This window comes from Mobula hypostoma, chromosome 26, assembly GCF_963921235.1.
Source record: "Mobula hypostoma chromosome 26, sMobHyp1.1, whole genome shotgun sequence".
Taxonomy (NCBI): domain Eukaryota; kingdom Metazoa; phylum Chordata; class Chondrichthyes; order Myliobatiformes; family Myliobatidae; genus Mobula; species Mobula hypostoma.
In genome coordinates this window covers 15,812,018-15,835,013 of record NC_086122.1, presented here as the reverse complement: position 1 = coordinate 15,835,013, position 22,996 = coordinate 15,812,018, and positions in this window count along the sequence as shown.

Here is a 22,996-nt window from a genome sequence, read left to right as displayed (position 1 = left end):
ATAACCAGACATGGCACAGATACTCAGTAGTTCTGACAGTATTATTGGAGAGAGAAATAAAAGAAAGTAGAACATAGAAGAGTAGAGCACAATAGAGACCCTTCAGCTGACGATGTTTTGCCGAACTTATAAACTACTCTAAGATCAATCTAACCCTTCCCTCCTACATAGCCCTCCCTCCATTTTTCTTTCGTCCAGGTGCCTATCTAAGAATTTCTTAAATGTTTCTAACGTATGTTCCTCTACCCCCACCACCAGCAGTGCATTCCATGCGCTTACTGTTCCCTATACCAGGCTGTGATGCAGCCAGCCAATGCACTCTCCGCTACACATAGAAAGATAGAAAACCTACAGCACAATATAGGCGCTTTGGCCTACAAAGCTGTGCCGAACATGTCCTTACCCTAGAAATTACCTCGGGTTACCCATAGCCCTCTATTTTTCTGAGCTCCATGTACCTGTCCAGGAGTCTCTTAAAAGACCATATCTATTCCGATTGGGATATCTATTACAGTTTGTCTCAGTTTTAGATGTCATACCGGATTACCACAGATTCCTAAGGGAGTAGACGTGCTGCCGTGCTTTCTTCACAATTGCTCTTACGTGCTGGGTCCGGGACAGATCCTCTGAAACTTATAGTTAACGCCCAGGACCTTATAGTTGCTAAACCTCTCCACCTCTTCTGATGAGGACTGGCTCATGGACCTCTGGTTTCCCTTTCCTGAAATCTACAATCAGCTTCTTGGTCTCTCATTGAGTGAGAGATTGTTGTAATGACATCATTCAGCCAAATTTTCAACTTCCCTCCTGAATGCTGATTCATCACCACCTTTGATTCAGCCCATAACAATGTTGTCATCAGGAAACTTGCTTAGCCACAGTCATAGGTGTAAAGCAAATAGAGCAGGGGGCTCTTGTGGTGCAGTGTACACACACACACACACACACACACACACACACACTCTTTTTTCGTGTGCAATACCTTGGCCTCAACGTCCACTTTTCAAGTGGTTTGCCTTGGAGGAAAGGTTCTGTGAGTGGTCCCCCACATCCTTCTCACAGCGCAGTCTTTTTTTTTACGAGGCCGAGTTGGAAAGCGTGCCAGGGAGCGGCCCGACTGGGTTCGAACTCGGGAACCTTCGCTCCAGAGTCTGGCGCTGATGTCACTGCACCACCAGCTGGTACACGCATACCCACACTAAAAAACTGGAGGAACTCAACAGGTCAGGAACTCAGCATCCTTTGAAATGAATAAACAGTCAATGTATCAGGCTGAGACCCGTCATCAATATCCATAACTTTATATTAAGATTGTAAAAGGTGAATCCTAATGCTAAAGGAGTTATATTATATCGACATACTCCAACACTGCACCACATTACATATAATACATTCCAAAAGTGGACAATTCTCTATACAACTGTGAAGGGTAGTTTCATTTTAACACAAGGGGTTAAAAGATAAATGCATTTTTAATGAAAGATTAAAGAAATCCAATTGAAAGAAACATAGTTTAATGCCTTGGGCTGTTGATCTTAAAATTGGAAAACTAATTATTGAAAGAAACAAAATGAAGAAATAATTGTAGTTAAAGGTCAAGGCCAGAAATGTGTGCAAAGAAGTTGCAATCCTTGAAATCCTGGATTATAAAAAAAGTCACTCGATTGAAAACACATCTCAAATGACAAAAAGATCAGGAAAAATGCCCAAGAACAGAGAGTGAAGTTCAAAGAGAATGGAATGCCACCGGGAACATTTGAGTTAATATAGTGCGAGCTCAGGTCACTGTTGCTCACTGTGTCTCATTAAATTCATTGGAGAAATATGTGTACTGTCATTGCTGAAAAACATGGCAAGGTCAGGGAGAACTGAGGGCATTGTAAAATTTGAGTTTTATTTGGGTGTTAATTCCCTGTCAAAAACAGCCAGTGTGTCATTGTCATCAACAGAAAAATGGGCAGGAATTATTTCAGATAATAACTTGACTGAAAGACGTGTTGTGAGTGGAAATGGTCAACTGTATTCAGTCTCAGCCAATTTTCCATTAAAATCATTGCCATGAGGCTTCTGTCTCTCTTTATTCCATGGTTGAATGAAGCTTATAATGATTGTATATGAAGACTCATTATCCCAATCTATATATCAAAATTATGATTATTCATTAGAAAATTTAAACAATTGTAGGAAGTTGTTGTAGCAAGTCTCACATGTTGGCTTGGTCTTTTGTTTCTGGTAGAAAAGTATTAAGAGCACAACTGTCATGAGCTCTGCGGGCCTCTGCGGTGAACTGTAGAGTGTTGGGCCTCTTGGTGACTCGGGCACCTGCCTTTACTTATTGTTGTCTTAACCAGAGATGTTAAGACTTTGTGCTTTCTGTTTAATCTTTCAATATCCAGCTGTGGTGTATCTTGACAGGATGTTTTCTGTGTTGTGCCTTTAAAAATTGGCGAGGGTCTTCAGGGACAAGCTAAATTTCCTTAACCTCCTAAGGAACTAAAGGCACTGGTGTGTTTTCTTGGCTATAATGTCCATGTGGATGGAGCAGTACAAATTTTTTTATGGTGTTATTACTATTTATTATTTATGGTGCAACTGTAATGAAAACCAATTTACCCCAGGATCAATAAAGTATGACTATGACTATGACTATGTTAATTGTGACTGACACGGGTTTTCTGTATTTTATGATTATTTAATGCAAATCCACCCCCCCTTAGCACGTATTGTGGGGTCCTTGTGTGGAGAATGATTTGTCTTGTGGTGTCACTCGGTCATGCCAGTGATGCTCCGTTGATATTCCTGTGTATAATCTCTTGTTGTTGTCTCTACACAGAAGCCTGCCGTTCCTCCGCACCTGAGTTCAGTCATTGCCAGCACTCACCCAGATAGAGTCTGCCATTCCTCTGCACCTGGGTTCAGTCATTGCCAGCACGCACCATGACCAAGTCTGTCGTTCCTCCACACTTGGGTTCAGTCATTGCCAGCACTCACCCAGATAGAGTCTGCCATTCCTCTGCACCTGGGTTCAGTCATTGCCAGCACGCACCATGACCAAGTCTGTCGTTCCTCCACACCTGGATTCAGTCATTGCCAGTGTCACCATGACAACCACATTTTGATTGCTCTTCAAATTACATAACGCTCAGTCCGGTGTTTGAAGCAGGGAGTTGCAAGTTTGGTGCAGTTAGTTCCTGCAGTGGATATTATGATTACTTATATAAAATTACTCATTGATCACCTTAAGAAATATCAGGAATAAATAAGCTATACAATTACAAATTGCCTTCCTCTTGTGGAATAGAATAAATACAACAGAACCAGAATCAGGTTTAATATTCCTGGCATGTGTTGTGAAATTTGTTAACTTTGTGGCAGCAATACAGTGCAATACATGATAACAGAGAGAAAAAACTGTGAATTACAGTAAATATATATATGTATACATAATAGTTAAATAAATAGTGCAAAACTTAGGAAATAAAAAGTAGTGAGGTAGTGTCATGGGTTCAATGTACATCTCCAAAAATTTGTACTGCTCCATCCACATGGACATTATGGCCAAGAAAGTGCCTTTAGTTCCTTAGGAGGTTAAGGAAATCTGGCTTGTCCCTGAAGACCCTCGCCAATTTTTAAAGGCACACTATAGAAACCATCCTGTCAAGATACACCACAGCTAGATATTGAAACTGCTCAGCCGAGACAAGGTGGTAATTACCAGCTGCAGAGATTACTGTCTTCATGGCTGTGAACACACTTTTGTAAACATTATTCCCGAATGTTATTTGCTTACTTTTTTTTTGCACTATTTGTTTTATTTTTGCACACTGTAGTGTTTTACTGGGTCTATTGTGTTTCTTAGTTTTATGGCTGCCTGCAGGGAGACAAATCTCAAGGTCGTATACATAATTTGTTAATTAATGTACTTTAAACAAGAAATTGCGAAGTCTATCATGAAAACCAGTCTCCCTTCCTACGTTCCCTCCAAGCTGTGCGGGCGCACACGTTTTTCAACCATCACACAAAGGAAATTAATGTGCGCACAAAAGGTTAGTTACCTAAAATAGTGTAGTAATTAATAATTATACTTATTGAAAATAATCTTTTAGCTAAATGTTTCTGTTAACTAGTCGGTTTTTCAAACACCACAATACAGTTTTATGTCAAATATTTTGTAAACTTACATAAACTGTGCCATGTGTGCATTCAGTGCGCACATACTTTTGTCACAGGAAAAAATTTGCACAACATAAGATTTTTGCGCACAGTGACGACTAAAAATTGGAGGGAACATTGCTCCCTTCCATTGAATTTGTCTACACTTCCTGCTGCCTTGAGAAAGCATTCAAGATAATCAATGACCTCTCCCAACTGGTCATTCTATCATCTTCCCACCTTCCACTGGGGACGAGATACCAAAGTTTGATAACACGTACTACCAGGCTCCAGGACAACTTCTACTCCACTGTTAGCAGACTCTTAAACAGATTTCTAGCATGATAAAGATGATCTCTCAGCCCACCTTGTCATAGCTCTTGCACTAGTCTATCTGCTTGGCACTTTCTTTGTAACTGCTTTGCCATATTCTGCATTTGCTAGGAATCAGAATATCACTAGCGTATTGCTGTAAAATTACTGTTTTGCAGCAGCAGTAAAAATACATATTTTATTGAGTAACAAATAAAGCATGCATTATTAAAAGTTTCAATGTGAAGCCTATAAGCAGAACAACTGGATTATCAAAGATTATCATGGGAGCTGGGATTTGTAGAAATTCATTCTGCTTGCAGTCTTATTTTGTTATATTTTAACTTCATGTGCGATAAAATAATGGTTCATTTTGCCTCACAGTTCACTTTTATTTCAATCACCTTGCACTTGGAGAGTTTCAAAAAAGGCTGCCAGTTCACTGACACTGAAAACAAATGTCAAATAAGTGTTTCTTTGAGCATTTCAAAACTGAACAGTGTTCCTTCTTTCATTATATTGCAAATAGCTGTTATTCCTTTAGCTGCCCATTCCTTAAATCTAGCATCCAGTTTGTTCGGTGTAAAATCTGAGTCATATGCACACCATTTAAGAATTGCAATGTCTCTCCCTAGTTTATATTCTTTTATAATAGTTTTCCATATTTTAAGAGTCCATTTCACCCATGGGTTATCAATAGTATTTATGTAATTTTGTAGGTTGTTATCAGCCAAAATTGCCTGTATGGGGATGGAAAGTATCCTCTCTTCAATGTTTTTCTATTGAGCGTCATATGATGGACTGCACCAGCATATCACAGCTCTCAACTGTGCTACAAAACAGTAATCTCTAAGAGAAGATAGGCCCCATCCCCCCTTTTCCTTGGCTAATTGCAAAGTTTTGAGACGAATTCTAGGCCTTTTACCTTGCTATATATATCTTGATAGCATCTTGTTCCATTCATTGAATTGATTTTGGTTAATCTCTATTGCTAGGGTCTGAAAGAGATATAGTTGTCTGGGCAGTATATTCATTTTAATAGATTCAATCCTTGAATGAGACCAAGAAAAGGAATTAGGTTCCATCTTGTTATAAATTGTTTGATGATGAACTTCAGTAAAAAATAAGTTACAAAAAAAAGGTCAAAGTCAGTCAATGTGTAAGGGTACACACCTTTGCTTTTAAGGTCTGCCCTACACTTCTTTTATCTGAAAGGACAGAGTTTCTATGAGTTCTTTATATAAACACTGTACAATACGATAATTCCTTGATTTAAAGAGCCAATTGAAATAATACTCCAGATTCAGAGTTAACTAACTCTTGAATTAATTATTTTTAAAAAGTTGTGTACTTTTTAAACTTGCTATATCACAAGAATTAGCGGAACTTGCTGTGTGGTAAAATTTCTGTGTTAATCCCAAAGGCAGATTGCGGAACCTCAAAATGTCTATTGAGTAAGATGGGGGTTACTGCTTACTGAGTAATTCTTCATCGGCGTAGGTGTCATCAAGCACGAATTAAAGAGATTGTTCTAATATTCAGCGACTCTTAAACAAATTCCAGTACCAACAGAAAGAATTAGTCTGTGTCAGCAAGTACTTTCAGCACTATAATCTCTTCTTCACATAGTCATAGAAATTTATGGCACAGAAGAAAACTATTTCATTCATGTGCCCACACATGCTGCAAACAGCTTAATCTCACTTCCCAATCATAGTCCGTATTTTGAAATGTCTGACTTCTTGCCGTTACTGTCCATTCAACCTTCCAGAATCACATCAGCATAGCTGAAGGAGATACATTTTCCACAGTTCTGTTATAAACCTACTGCTTGTTTAAATCCATACCTATTGCTGTAGATTCCTCTGCTAATGGAAATAGGTCCTTCTTATGCATTTGATCTGGACTCTGCATGCATTTATTTAACTCAATTAAATCTGTCCTCAGCCAATATATGGCATATTTTTAGAGAAAACACCTTTAGTTGTTTTAAATGCGATATGAAGTCAATACATTTTTCTGAGTTGTGGAGCACATTGGCTTATGTGTGGTTGTTGCTGCAAATCCTGGTAACTTACCCTTTAGCTTAAGGGCAGGAGAGGACAATAGCATAGCTGGTAGAGTAGTTGCCACACAGCACCATTCAATCCTGATCTCAGGTACTGTCTGTGTGGAGTTTTCAAGTTCTCCTATGACTGCTCCTCCAAGAAGCTCATAACCTTGTGACTTGTGTGCCTCAATGATCTGGAGAAAAGTTATGTTGACTGGAGTGTGGGCTTTATGCTTTGGCTCTTGGTAGTGGCACACACGCCAAAGGGTAGAGACCAGATTAAGATTTGGGGAGGGAGTTCAGCTCAGAGCTAACAATCTTGACTGGTCAAACAAAACTGAAACAGCAATGAAGAATCCTTCTACATCTGTGTGCGGCAGTATTCCTGAGTCTCCCCCCAGAACTCGCGTCACTGACAGTAGTAAAAACCGGACTACTGGCACAATGAAGGAAGCGTTGAATACCACCAGGGATAGAGGACGTTTAATGCTGCCCTAAACGCTAGTGGTGTAATGGGCAGTATGACTGCTTGAGTTCCCTCCATATTCCCTGGTTTTCTCACTCCACCCCCTGGAAGGTGTAGGGGTTGCTGGGTTAATTGCTCAGTGTAAAGTGACTCAGTTGAGAGAATCTCGGGGAAATTGATGGGGGAAGAATAAAAACTGGATTCATGTGGGGTTAGCATAAATGGATAGTTGGTGGCCAGTAAGGACTTGGTGTCCTGATGAAAGATCAGAGCCCAAAACAACTAATGTTGATTAGCCTCCATACATGCTGCCGGACTTGCTGAGCTCTACCATCATTATGTGTGTGTTGCTCAACATTTCCATCACCTGCAGAATCTCTTGTGGTTGTGGACTTGGAGTCCTGTTTGTGTGCTATGTATCTCTGTGGCTGCACTATACCTAACTATTTCTCCCACCTATCATTGTGGGATTAATTGTGTAGGATTCTCTGTGCCAACTGAATATGAAAGTCCAATAATGAAATACCCTTACTATAATATCAGGCTCCTTTTTGTGGTAAATTAGCATATCCTTTTGAATAGAGTAGCCTGGCAGTTTCTTCAAGTTGTATAATGTTCTTGGCACAATCTCCCCAAAATTTTATGTGGCACAGCAGGGTACATGATTTTGTTTGCCGTGCAAATTGAAATTTGTGTAAACTTGTGTTCTATCTTTAAAAATACCAGGCTTGTTGAAGCTCCTATCCAAAAAAATGTTAACCCTCGAAAGGTGAATTAATTTTCACTGTTGGCTTCTGCTGCTGGTGCTCAATATTCAAAAAGCAAAAGGAGCCTTATGGACGTAATATCATTTAAGCATATTTTGAATGTTTTATTCTAAAATCTTCTAAAGAATCAATTACCCCTACCTCAATATGATTAGAAAGTTGTTTTGACTCTCATCTATCATTAATTTAAAGAGTGGCGGGATGGTGGAGGTTGATTGAAAATGCTTAATTTGGATATTCCATCTTTTTTTTCAGATACATTAATCATATTTTCCATTTTCAAAAGTATCAAGAAACGTGGTTTCAAGCGCCACTTTAATTTGAATCACAATTAAAATTTATGCCCGTTTATGACAAATTCTGCATTCAGCTATATGCAAATAAGATTGAATGGAAGCTCAGAAAGAAACAATTTGTGCCAGAATTGCTGATTACACAGAAAGTGAAAATTCTGCCCTTTATAATATGATTTCTTATTGGAAGCCATTTACAGAATCTAGTATTTGACCTACTCAAGGACCCATTCATCAGATGTCACTTCATCAGTTCCCACACATTACTTTTACTTCAGGGTTCTGACAAACCTCTCAGGCCATCCTTTCTGCATTATCCTGCCGATGTGTTTCTTGTACGTCTGAGGGAGAGCTGCTCTGTTTTGTATAGGAAGAGGCAGCTATTGTGTTAGCAAGTTGCTAATTTTAGAACAGAGCGACTTGGGCTACTTATCAGTTACAAAAATAAATGTTCTTATGTTTCAGGAAAACACAGGGAAAACAATGAGAAGAGAAAGAATAAAGCTCTGTAATGCGGGTAATTCATCTCTGCACTCTGCTGTCAAAATGATTCATGATTTCCAATTTACTTAGAACTCACATCTAAAGTAAATCAGTGAAGAATATTCTGCCCTTTGTCTGATAGAAGTCCTTACATCCACAAAGAAGACTGTCGATTAACATATCCATAATATTCATCTTGTTCATTTTTCACTTCCTGACTGTTACACAAGTCTTACATAGATCACTGTACATGCTTTCATTTTTTAGCTGTACAATGGTGGAAACAATCAAGGTTTTTTTTAATATTCCACTCACTCTTTCATTAATGGTTCTAATCTTCTCCTTTCACACAGCAACCTCACTGCTGATTTCTACACTTCCTGATATGACAGTGGAAAAGACTTCTGAGCGCAAAAGAATAATTCTAACTGCATGTTAACTCTTCAGTTCTCGGCTGGGTGAACATCTGCCCCTTTCCACCACTTTGATGACCCAGCTGCTTTGATAATTCACTTTAAATTTTTGCAACTTTGCATTTATTTGTAGCTCAATTTGTTTCCTTGTTTGGCTGAACAGGGGTGTCAATGCTTGTCAGCTTGAAACTGCCACTCTATTCAATCTGCAATTCATTTCAGATGCTGTTGAGTTGTATCTGTGTGGGCTGCTTCTCGCCTTCTGGTTGCATTTTAGCCCCACCCTATTTATATACAGTCATCCAGTAAGGAGGGGGGCATGGAGTGATGTGGACGTCCTTGTCAACTTGCTCCTGGGCCTGGTGAAATCAGCCATCCATGGGTCTTGGAAACGGGTGGTGGGAGGATCTGCCCGGGTAGACTGCCTGGCAATGTTTAGGGAGGATGTTCGTGCCCAGGTAAATATTGAGAAGGAGGAACGCGCTGTCTATGGTGACCATAGAGGCATTCAGGGACCGGTGGGCTCTGCGGGGGGTTATTGCCATAATTGACAGAGATGGAAACATTTTAGTTTCATGTGTATTGTCTTGTAGTGTAGTAATTGTGTTAGTCATTGGTTTGTATATATAGCACTGAACTTGTAATAAAGATATTTTGTATAAAAAAGAGTTGTCTTCTTGTTAAGCAATGAGAAATTTATGCCTGACTTATGATCCAACTGCATCCTTATTTATAAAACACATTTTGCTATCTCAGTGAAAATGAGATCTGCTCAGATTGAAGGTAGTAGGTCCCACAACAAAACCCTAAACACATTATCCAGGCCAATACTTCAACCAAAGAGGAAAAATCTGATCCACTGATGTCTTTTAGGGTCAGAAATCCACCTCAATATTTTGCAGGACCTACCTTTGTGATGGCCAACCTTCAAAAAAGTGGTTGGTTTCTTGACTGTCCTTTGAAATTACCATCGAGTTATTTGTTTATTCATTGAGATACAGCGCAGAATAGGCCCTTCTGGCTCTTTGAACCCCCACACCACTCAGCAATCCCCCAATTTAATCCTGGCCTAGTCATGGGACAATTTACAATGACCAACTGGTACGCCTTTGGACTGTAAAAGGTAACCCACGAGGTCACGGGGAGTATGTACAAACTTCATACAGGCAGAGACAGGAATTGAACCCTGATCTCTTTTACTGTAAAGCACTCTGCTAACCATTACGTTACCGTCCCACCAATAATATAATTCTGGTAAATCACGATTCACCATAGAGTCAGCGAGTCATAGTTTTAGAGAAGTACAGCACAGAAACAGGCCCTTTGGCCCATCTAGTCCATGCCAAAGCCATTTAAGCTGCCTACTCCCATCAACCTGCACAAGGACCATAGCCCTCCATACTCTGAGCATCCAAGTACCTATCCAAACTTCACTTAAATGTTGAAATGGAGCTCACATGCACCATATGTGCTGGCAGCTCATTCCACACTCCCATTGCCCTCTGAGTGAAGAAGTTTCCCCTCATGCTCCCCTTAAACTTTTCACCTCTCAGCTATGGTTGTAGTCCGATCCAACCTCAGTGTAAGTAGCCTGCTTGCATTTAGCATACCTATACCCCTCATAATTTTGTATACCTCTATCAAATCTCCTCTCATTCTTCAACATTCTAAGGAATAAAGTGCTAACCAATTCAACCTTTCCTTATAACTCAGGTCCTCCAGATCCAGCAACATCCTCGTAAATTTTCTCTGTACTCTTTCAACCTTATTTACATTTTGCCTGTAGGTAGCTGACCAAAACTGCACACAATACTCCAAATTAGGCCTCACCAACATCTTATACAACTTCAGCATACATCCCATCTGCAGTCCTCAATATATTGAAGTATATCTCAGTCACCATTCATTCAAGGGTTATTAGGGATGTCCATTTAGCACATATCTAACACAAACTTAAAAATGATACATGCTTGCATAAAATATTCGCTAAAAAGGAATGCAATATGTTGTGGATAAATGTGCAATTGATTATTTTGGCAGGAAAAATAACTTAAAAATAATATATCCAGTCTTGACAAAAGGTCTCAACCCGAAATGTTGACTGTTTATTCCTTTCCATCGATGCTGCCTGACCTGCTGAATTCCTCCAGCATTTTTTTGTATGTTGCTCTGGATTTCCAGCATCTGCAGAATCTCTTCTGTTAAAACATGAGTTGCTGTGGTATTCAGATGCCTGACTTCATTAGTTTCAAAACGCCACTGAACAGGGACAAGAATGAATGAATTGTCTTTATTTCTTACATCCTTCACATACATGAGGAGTAAGAATCTTTACATTATGTCGCCGTCTAAATGAGCAATGTGCAATCATGGTAATTTATAATAAATAGAACAGTCAATGTAATATAGAGTACACACACAAATCAGCGTGAGCTCATCAGTCTGATGGTCTGGTAGAAGAAGCTGTTCCGGAGCCTGTTGGTCCTCGCTTTTATGCTGCAGTATCGTTTTCTGGATAGTAGCAGCTGGAATAGATTGAGATTGGGGTGACTCAGGTCCCCAATGATCCTTCAGGCCCTTTTTACACACCTGTCTTTGTAACTGTCCTGAATAGTGGGAAGTTCACAATTACAGATGCGCTGGGCGGTCCGCACCACTCTCTGCAGAGTCCTGCGATTAAGGGGGGTACAGTTCCCAGACCAGGCAGTGATGCAGCCAGTGGGGATGCCCTCAATTGTGCCCCATAAGAAACCTCCTCAACTGCTGGAGGTGAGAGAGGCTCTGCTGTGCCTTTTTCACTACACAACTAGTGTGTACAGACCACACAAGGTCCTTGGTGATGTGGATGCCGAGGGACTTAAAGCTGTTTACCCTCTCAACCCCAGATCCTCAGATGTCAACAGGGGTTAGCCCGTCTCCATTCCTCCTACGATCCACAACCAGCTCCTTTGTTCTTGCGACATTGAGGGAGAGGTTGTTTTCTTGACCCTACTGTGTCAGAGAGATGAGAAAAGCTAACGGAATGTTATTTTTTGCGGTCAGGGGAATTGGAGATTAAAGTAACGAGCTTATGCTTCAGTTACACAGGGGCGTTGATGAGGCCAACTCTGAATGCAAACTGTGTAATGCATTTAGTAACTTATTTAAGGTGAGATGTAAATATCTTGAAAGCAGATCAGAGACGATCTACTTGGCAGATACCTTGAATGGTTGTACAAGCTGGATTGTATCTGCATACAGTGTATTATATGCCTGAGAGCTTTAACAGAGTAAATGTGAAAGTAGTGTTTTGTCTTGAAGTGCAATCTACAATGAGTTTTTATTATTTAAAAATGAGTGATTCTGAAGATGGAGCTTGAACTGGACCAAAAGTCTTTTCTCTTAGGCTTCCCAGCAGTCGTATTATTAATGCACATCAGAAAAAACTTTTTAACATCCTGACTTTTTGTGCGAGGAAGAACATTTTACTTCGTTGGATGTCTGATAAGGCCCCTGGACTTTTTGGTTGGAGTAAACTAATCATGGAATACATTCCTTTGGACTTTTTGACATGTACGGTACACTTAAAAACAAATACTTTTCATAAAACATGGCAAACTTTTCTGCAGTATATAGATGTAAACCTGTCTGCTATACCAATAAGGGCTTTTGTATAGGATGTTGCGGTGAGGTCTATGTTTTGATGGAAGTGTTCTGATACCTAATATCTGTGAGGGGAAGAAATGTAAATGTAAGTGTATCTGGAAATTGAAAGTTTTGTTATGCTGAGTTAAAAAAAAGAGTCACTTATTTCATATAAAGATACTGCTGTGTACTTAAAATATCAGTAATATTTGAGTAATTCTGTAAATATATTGCTTGAATAAACATCCTTTGTTGTTTAAGTACTCACTACAGGTTATATGTAAAAGTGCGTGAATTGCATATGTCATGTCTGTGGGTGTAGAATACAGACAGGAAAAATGTGTGTGTGAAGCTGGTGTTCTGTGCTCGGTGTCAGATGTCGGAAGTCTGGGAGACTCCCAGCCTCCCGGACGGTCACATCTGTGCCAGGTGTGTCAAGCTGCATCACCTTAGGGACCGCATTAGGGAACTGGAGCTGCAGCTCGATGACCTTCGTCTGGTCAGGGAAAGTGAGGAGGTGATAGAAAGGAGCTATAGACAGATAGTCACACTGGGGCCTGGGGAGACAGATAAGTGGGTAACAGTCTGGAGAGGGAAGGGCACAACAATAAGAACTCCTGTTTGAGTACTTTTGGGGGGGGGGGAATGGCCTACCTGGGGGAAGCAACAGTGGCCTTGTCTCTGGCACAGAGTCTGGTCCTGTGGCTCAGAAGAGTAGGGAAAGGAAGAGGATGAGACTCTATAGTTAGGGGGTCAGACGGGCAAATCTGTGGACGCAGAAAAGAAGCACGGATGGTAGTTTGTCTCCCAGGTGCCAGGGTCTGGGATGTTTCTGATCGCCTCCACCATATCCTGAAGTAGGAAGGAGAACAGCCAGAGGTCGTGGTACATATTGCTACGAACAACATAGGCAGGAAAAGTGAGGAGGTCCTGAAAGCAGACAACAGGGAGTTAGGAAGGAAGTTGAGAAGCAGGACCACAAAGGTAGTCATCTCAGGTTTACTGTCTGTGCCACCTGACAGTGAGTATAGGAATAGAATGAGGTGGAGGATAAATGCGTGGCTGAGGGATTGGAGCAAAAGGCAGGGATTCAGATTTCTGGATCATTGGGACCTCTTTTGGGGCAGAAGTGACCTGTACAAAAAGGATGGGTTGCACTTGAATCCCAGGGGGACCAATATCCTGGAGGGGAGGTTTGCTAAGGCTACCGGGGAGAGTTTAAACTAGGATTGGTGGGGGATGGGAACCAAACTGGTTGGCTCACAAATAGAGAAAGCTTGGAGACAGTGTGAGAGGGAGGATAGGCAGGCGATAGAGAAGGGACGAGCTCATCCCTGTGGTTTGAGATGTGTCTATTTTAATGCAAGGAGTATCATGACCAAAGCGGATGAGCCTAGAGTGGGGATCAGTAGTTGGAGCTATGATGTTCTGGGGCAGGAATGGTTACTTCAAGTGCCAGGCTTTAGATGTTTCAGAAAGGACAGTGAGGGAGGCAAAAGAGGTTGGGGCGTGGCTCTGTTGATCAGAGATAGTGTCACAGCTGCAGAAAAGGAGGAAGACATGGAGGGATTGTCTACAGAATCTCTGTGGGTGGAAGTTAGGAACAGGAAGGGGTCAGTAACTCTACTGGGTGTTTTTTTATAGACCATCCAATAGTAACTGGGACATCGAAGACAGATTCTGGAAAGGTGTAATAATAACAGGGTTGTTGTGGTGGGGATTTTAATTTCCCAAATATCATTGGCTTGTCACTAGAGCGAGGGGTTTAGATGGGGTGGAGTTTATTAGGTGTGTTCAGGAAGGTGTCTTGACACAATTTGTAGATAAACCTACAAGAGTAGAGGCTGTACTTGATCTGGTATTGGGAAATGAACCTGGTCAGGTGTGAGATCTCTCAGTGGGAGAGCATTTTGGAGACAGTGCCATCTCCTTGTCTATTCCTATCCCTTTCCAATGCTATCTCCTTTACCATAGCTTTGGAGAGGGAAAGGAACAGACAAGTTAGTAAAGTGTTTAATTGGAGTAAGGGGAAATAGGAGGCTATTAGGCAAGAACTTGGAAGCATAAATTGGGAACAGATGTTCTCAGGGAAATGTATGGAAGAAATGTGGCAAATGTTCAGGGGATATTTGCGTGGAGTTCTGCATAGGTACATTCCAATGAGACAGGGAAAGGATGGGAGGGTACAGGAACCATGGTGTACAAAGGCTGTTGTAAATCTAGTCAAGAAGGAAAGAGGAGCTTACGAAAGGTTCAAAAAACTAGGTAACGATAGCGATCTAGAAGATTATAAGGCTAGCAAGAAGGAGCTTAAGAAAGAAATTAGGAGAGCCAGAAGGGGCCATGAGAAGGCCTTGGTGTACAGGATTAAGGAAAACCTTAAGGCATTCTACAAGTATGTGGGGTGTGAAGAGCAAGAGGATAAGATGTGAGAGAGTAGGAACAATCAAGTTTGACAGTGGAAGAATGTGTATGGAACTGGAAGAAATAGCGGAGGTACTTAATGAGCACTTTGTTTCAGTATTCACTATGGAAGAGGATCTTGGCAATTGTAGGGATGACTTACAGCAGACTGAAAAGCTTGGGTATGTAGATATTAAGAAAGAGGATGTCCTGGAGCTTTAGGAAAGCAACAATTTGGATAACAGGTCACCTCTCATCCTCCGTCACGCCAAGGAGAAAAGGCCAAGTTCACTCAATCTATACTCATAAGGCATGCTCCCCATTCCAGGCAACATCTTTTTAAATCTCCTCTAAACCCTTTCTATGGTTTTCACGTCCTTCCTATAGTGAGGCAACCAGAATTGAGCACAGTACTTCAAGTGGAGTCTGACCAGGGTCCTATATAGCTACAACATCACCCCTCGACCTATATAGCTGCAACATTACCTCTATTCCCAGCTCTGTGTTTTTGCTTTCAATCAGTTCAATGTTTTGGAGCTACAAAACATAACAGTGGTGATGAGGAAGTTTTAAACAAACTCAAGACGCCTATTTACTTGCTGAAGGGCACCGAGAAATGGTCAAGTGAAAAAACAGCACAGTACCTGCTTCTTGGGGAACAGACAGTGGTGGTCAAGTTAAAAATAAGGCAGAATATGGAAGAATTCATGGGTTCATAAACAGTGAGTAACAGGTAATAATAATCGTAAATAAAAAGCAGAAAATGGTTGGCTACATTGGAAAGGTTTTTCACTACACAAGAGATAATTGGATTTTTGTATACTGAGTGAATTGAACGGTATTTTAAAGTAAATGATTAGCCAATGAGAAGCAAGTACCACTTTTGTTGAGTGCATTGGGTTAAAGGCATGCAGTTGGCTTAGAAGTTTTACGGCTCCCACCAAACCAGATGAAATGAGCTTTGCTGTTATCATGAAATTAATTTCGGAACATTTAGAACTGAAACCATGGTTGTTTGCCAAGCTCTTTAGTTTTCATAAGGGGAATCAAAAAGAACTGGAGTCCATTCCAGCATATGTGTCTGAATTGAAGAGATTATCCGAGCATTGTCAGTTCAGGAATGGGCTTAATGATGCATTCAGAGATAATTTAGATTGTGGAATCTTACAAGAACACTTTCAAAAATGGCTCCTATCTGAAGCATAACTTATGTTTAACAGAGACGTTGAAATAACTGTGTAAAGGAAATAGCAGACAGAGACGCAACTGAGTTGCAGTCAGGAATGAAAACGAGCGTGAGCAAAATTGCAGTGTCTGAATGGATACCTGCCTGGTCGAACAAATTGTCTTACCATTGTGACGGGGCCTCACGTATATCAGACCAATGTAGGTTTAAAGGCAAAACTTGCAGAAAATGTGACAAAAATAAATGGACTGCACAGGGAAGAGAAAAAAATAACGAGTGAAGTTGCAGTTTCAGAATGAGCACTGATTAGCATGCTGTTGATGAAAATCTGATAATAATGCGAGAGATGAAGAACTCGGTAGCCTTGAAATTTACAAGACGAAAACTAACAATAGACAAGAAATATGGCTTACACCAGAAGTGAATAGCAAATTAATTAAAATGGAATTGGACACTGACTCGGCTGCTTCTATCATTCCACAAAAGGAGTTTGAACGTTATTTTAATTATACTGAACTGAATCCTCCAGATATCCAACTAAGAACTTATACTAGAGAAAAGATAATTCCTGCGGGAATGACATTAGTAACAGTGAACTACAACAACCAACAAGTCACATTGAGCTGGTTCGTGGTAAAAATTGGAGGGCCAACACTGTGGTGAGATGATTGGCTGAGAGAACTACAACTTGATTGGAGATCCAACCACCATATGAATGCTACGTCCCTTGTAATAGTCAACTAGAAGCGAAGTAAGAAAGGTATTAGATGATGCTACAATTATCTCCATGCTGGTACACCATGAACCTTTGCCCAACAGTGAACAAGCAGGTGCTGGTGCCAAACTCTGTGCTTCTGGTTGGAAAGCATATTGGATCAAGCAAGGGCCGTGTTGAAATCATGAAAGTGATGAAAGCAGTGGTCCGACTACAATAGTTTTTGTAGACAACATACCTAAAAAGGCTTCTGATAAATTAATCAGGCAGTTACTTGCAAAACGTAGCTTGGTTTTAAGTTGGAAGAGCATTTGAGGAGCTTCAGGAAAGTTGCAAGGATTTGGCTTTTGGGAGTATAAAGTACCAGAATCTACTAGTTGAGGTTATTGCGTGAACTTCAAGTGAGACACAGAAAGCTGCTTGTAAAAGCAGATGCAAAGACTAAAGCCCAGCTGGATGAATGGAAAGGCAAGCAGAAAGGAGTCAATGGAGATACAAAAACATAGGATTGGGCAGATGTGGTTGTGGATGAGAAAACCAAGAGGAGAGATCAGATTGTGATGGGAGAAAAAAGGATTACTGAGAGAATAATCCAGTGCACTAAATGCACCTTCCCAAGATCAAGATGCGCACCCTAGAGTGAAAAGGAAAAGAAAGTGGAGTATGTCGTCAGTACTATGGAAATGGAAGAGGATAAACGGGACCTAATTTCTCAAGAAAGTAACAATTCCAGAAATACTCACAAGAAATGAGAAGATGAAAAAGGAAGGCAAATAAAAGGAAGGCAAGAAGTTAGAAAGGAGAGAAACGATAGAGAGAAAGAGCGTGTGAGAAAGAGAAATGTTTGAAAGAGAAAGGGAGTGTGAGAAAGAAAAAGAGAGGGATTGGGACTCTGAGCACGATCGTAATAGGTATCGTGAGGGAACCAAGAATAAGGAAAGGAAGCATGAACGAATAAGGGATCGAGTGTGGAATAAAGAGAGAGAAAGTGGTTGCGAGCTCTGGACACCTTCTCCTTTTCTCAGCTTTTCTCTCTGGATCTACTTCTAAACTTGCTTCTCCCCCAGTCAGCTGTTAGAACCACTTCCTGCAGTCTCAGAGTCAACTCGTACTGAGAAGGCACCTGAACCTGAGATCGTTTTCTCAGCCACAAGTCTCACATGTCAAGTCGAATAACCTCCCTTGTCAGAAAAGATGTTATCCCACACGAATAAGAAAGCATCCACAATGATTAAATCCTTAGGCTTGAATGGAACAATTTAAAATTTACATGCTGTGGATTTCTGTGTAGTAATTGTATTATATAGTACACTGTATACACAGTATATATGTGTATGTGTGTATAAGTTGAGATGCATTGTATATTGAATTGGAGTTTATGGCTAAGCAGGGAGGAGTGTGTTGTATTAATATATCAGTAATATTTGAGTAATCTTGTAAATATATTGTTTGAATAATCATTCTTTATGGGTTATATGAAAAAAGACGTAAATCGCATAAGTCATGATGCTACTGCATCATAAGTGTGCGCCTCGCTTAAAATAAAAGCAAAACTAAGATACGTGATACCTGGCTCTATGTTTTTGCTTTCAATTAGTTTAATGTTTGGAGTTAAAAAACATAACAGATGCAGTACCTTTTATTTATGAAGTGCTCTTCAAAGGAGTTGGAAACAAAGTCTTAACATTTTTTTATGGGCAGAGGTTCTTAAAAGACTGCCAAGGGTAATTAGGCTTGCAGAGTCGAATGGTGCTGATCTTACTGAGAAGCCAAGTGACCAGCTCCTTTAATCTGTATGTTTATATGTTCATTGTGAGGGAAGTTCACATATTGAAGTAGGGTTCAGTTATGGAGAGCATTGGATATAAAAACTATGATGTTGAAATGGACTCCTTGCTGATGAGTTGGGAATTGCTATCTTACCTACCCATCCGGGAGGATATACAAGATATTGTCGGGTGGTCTTTAAAGGAATTCACCCATGTATTGATGAAATATTTATTCCTGAGTATCTAAGTAGACAATTTGGTCATTCAAACCACAGCTGCATGTGGGAGTTTGCTGAGTGATCTTGTTTCTTTCACAGTACTAACTACAAAAGTATTCATCAGAGTTGAAATACTTCGAGACTTTGTTGAAAGATGGTTATTTTTAATCAACACACTAGAATGGCAATTGCGTTTGACTTTATTGAACAGGGAATCTCTATCTTCCATTATTAATTAATGGCATGGTGTTATTCATTCAGCACAAATCTATCCATGCTTCAAATACCCAGCTGGGGAAAGATGCGATGGTTGTTGGTGGGGTGCAGATGAGATTTCAGTGGTGAGGGTTTTTATAGACAAAGGTCAAGGTTAGAGTATTTAGGCTTGCTCTCCTCGGAGCAATGGAGATTTGATAAAGTGAACAAAACCACAGTAGATTAACTAAAGTTCCCATCAGCTGATGGTACAAGCGATGGGGTTCACAAACTTACTGGACAAAGTATACGACAAATATGCGAGGAAAGTGTTAAATTTACCAGAAGTCATATTTGAATCCTCCTTAGCGCGTACAGAAGTGTGTATTACAAAAATGTGGTTGTAAGTGAAAGTGAGCTTAGCATGGAATGTGAGAAAGCAAACGACTGCCAGTCCACAGCCTTGTGAGTAGATAATAGTGAGAAAGCATGGTCTTCTGTGAAAGGAAAATAATGCGCAGCTGATTCAGAATCAGAACCGTGTATACTATCACCAACACATTTCATAAAATTTGTTGTTTTATGGAAGCAGTACAGAGCAGTACATTAAAAAAATCACCACGTTACAATAAAAATATACAAAAATAAATAACTAGTGCAAAAAAGAGGAAAATAGTGAGGGAATGTTGATAAGTTCATAAACTGTTCAGAAATCTGATGGTGGAGGGGAAGAAGCTGTTCCGAAAATGTTGAGTGTGTGTCTTCAGGCTCCTGTACTTCCTTCCTGATGGTAGCAATGTGAAACGTGCATGTCCTGGGTGATGGTGCTCCTAAATGATGGAAGCTGCCTTTAAGTGGCATTGCCTTTTGAAGATTTCCTTAATAGTAGGGAGGCTATTGCCCACGATGGAGCTGGCTTAGTTTACAAATCGTCTACAGACTTTTTCAATCCTGTGCATTCGCACCTCCAAACCAAATGGTCACGCAACCACTTAGTGTTCTCTCCACAGTGTAGGTGTAGTCTGGTATCATGTCTAAATGGCAAAGTTCTAGGGTAGGTGCTTTCAAGGAAGAAATAATGTGCCAGGAAGAAATCTCATTTTTGGCAGGAGGTGGTGAGTGTCAGACACCTGGGGTTCCCACAACCATCATATAGATCAGTCTACTGAGCGGTTGATCAGTATTATTCATATATTATCCTTCTGTAGTTTGTTGAAGTAGTTAATTTGTAGTTTTCATAGCATCCTAATAAAGTAGTGTCTTTGTAACATTTAACATGTACGATATTTCCTCTGTTTGACAATACCTCCTGCTGCTGAATCAGAAAAGAAAATGCAACAAATTTTAATATATATTCTTATCAGTTTGATAAAGAACTGTCTTACACAGTGAGCTATTATAACATGGGATGTTGCGTTAAAGGTGTTGGAAGCTGAGACAATGAGTAATTTCAGAAGAAAATAGAATAAGCACTTTTGAGAACAGAACTTGCAGGTGTACAAGGACAGGCCAGGGAAATGAGGCTGAGTTAACTGCTTTCAAGGATCTTTGAGAAAGAGAACTTCAAAGCTCACATCCATCTGAGACAAAGGAAGATTACTTCATTTTGGACCATTTATAGAATAAGCATTCTTAATTCTCTTGCCAAAGTTTCACTTTTCCCCCACATTTTACTTTATTTACCAGTCCCATCTATCTGTCTTTGTAGTCTTTATATGTTCTCTTCACAACTAACTTTCCTGCCTATCTTTGTGTCAGCAAGTTTAGTAACCAGACTTTCAGTGCCTGTTGGTTCCCTGCTACAATGAATAGTGCCACTAATACAAGGCACATTATGCAGAGAAGTAAGTAAACACGTGAGAAGGCACTTTGAGAAAACAATGGTACAGTCAACGTTTCGGGCCGAGACCCTTCGTCAGGACTAACTGAAGGAAGACCTAAAAAGATACCAAAATCTCTTACTAGCTCTTCTGGGTTGAAAATACTACTTTTTTGTAGGATTTTCCATTCAAGAACATTAGTGTTTCCATACCATGATGTGATGCAGCCAGTCAATATAATCTTCACTACCCAACTATAGAAGTTTTTCAGAATTTTAGATGTCATGCCAAATCTCCACAAACTCCTAAGGAAGCAGAGGCACTGCTATGCTTTCTTTATACTGTGACGAGAATACACATAAAATTAAGATGTTTGCTGGCCTGGGTTAGCATCAGTGACATCAGCAAGTGGTCTGCCACCTGCCCTCAGGGGAAGGAGAGATAAGGAACAATGGAGCAGCGTCTGGAGATGTGTAATGAAGAGACGTGGGAGAGAGAGCTGTCTGGAGCGGCTCCCCCCTTTGAACCCTGAACTTTTTGAAGTGATGGACAGGCGATACCCCAGCAGGGGGATAAAAAGGGACAGGTTCGCTAAGACACACACACACGCCACCCGAGGTAACGAGACCCTGGAAGCGGTATGCTTCTCACGAGTGGGCGAGAAGTACCAGACAGGGTGGAAAGGTACGATCAGCGGGAACCCGGTGTGTGTCCGCCCTTGCCTGGGTGCCGGGTTCACTGCAGAGGATCGACCGCATCTGGAGGAGGGGTCACAGTCGGTGACCTCAGGTGACATCACCAAGGACCCGCCCAAAAGTTGCTTGTGAGCCATCTCGCCGGTCTGTGAGTGAAGCCGTGTCTGAATGATCAGTTGTTCCTGTTCTCTCTCTCTCTCCCCCCACGTTGTCCATCGCCATGGCAATGATTACTGCGAACTGAACTACTAAACTGGACTGAACTTTGAGTCACTTTGAAATTTGGTCATTTACCCCTAGACAACGATAGAGCTTGATTGATGCTGTTATCTTAATTCTGTGCACATGTGTGGTTATCATTGTTGAACTGTTGCATTTATTATCCTTTCGATTACTGTGTTGCTTGTTTCTTTAATAAAACTTTCTTAGTTCTAGTACTCCAGACTCCAACTGAGTGATCCATTTCTGCTGGTTTGGCAACCCAGTTACGGGGTACGTAACAATACTAACACCCCTATTGCTTGGTTGATCTTTCCTTGTATAACAAGGAAAGGAGAGCGAGAGGGGAAGATGGCGGTGCAGTGCAGCTCACAGCGGCCAGTCTGATGGTGATGTCTGTTATTTGTCAAGTAGGGTGCTGTGCACAATCCTGATTTGATGGAGACGGACGTGAGAGCACGGAGGAACACCTGGTGAAACTTCTGAAATGCCTGCTTCGCTGCTGCTGCTACTGTGTGTCCAGAATCTCCGGAGGAGGAGGCCCCGAGTCCTTGGCTTTACCTGTTGCTCGGCGGCCGAGGCGGGGTCAAAGCACTTGGCAGAGGATGGTGCTCGGAGAGGCTGCATCAGAGGGGCTGGTTGGATGCTCAAAGTGTTTGGACGGACTCAGAGTCCGCTGCGGTCGGGTGCTTCCAATGGTGCTGCATCGGCAAGTTGGTGGAACTTGGAGGTTCATGGCAGGGAGAGTTTCTTCCTTCTGCCGCCTGCATGAGATGATGAGTCTATCGGGACTTGGAGACTTTTTTTTACTGTGCCCATGGTCTGCTCTTCATCAAATTATGGTATTGCTTTGCACTGTTGTAACTATATGTTATAATTATGTGGTTTTGTCAGTTTTAGTCTTGATTTGTCCTGTGTTTTCTTGTGATATCATTCTGGAGGAACATTGTATCATTTTTTAATGCATGCATTTCTAAATGACAATAAAGGAGGACCGAGTGTCCTCATAATCTAAAAAATCTGAAAAAATCTAATTGCACTTATGTGCTGAGCCCAGGACATGTCCTCTGAAATAGTATCACCCACGAATTTAAAGTTGCTAATCCTCCAATGAGGATTGGCTCATGGACCTCTGGTTTCCCTCTTCTGAAGTATACAATTAGTCCCTTGGTCTTGCTGATATTGAGAGAGAGGTTGTTGCTATGACACCACTCAG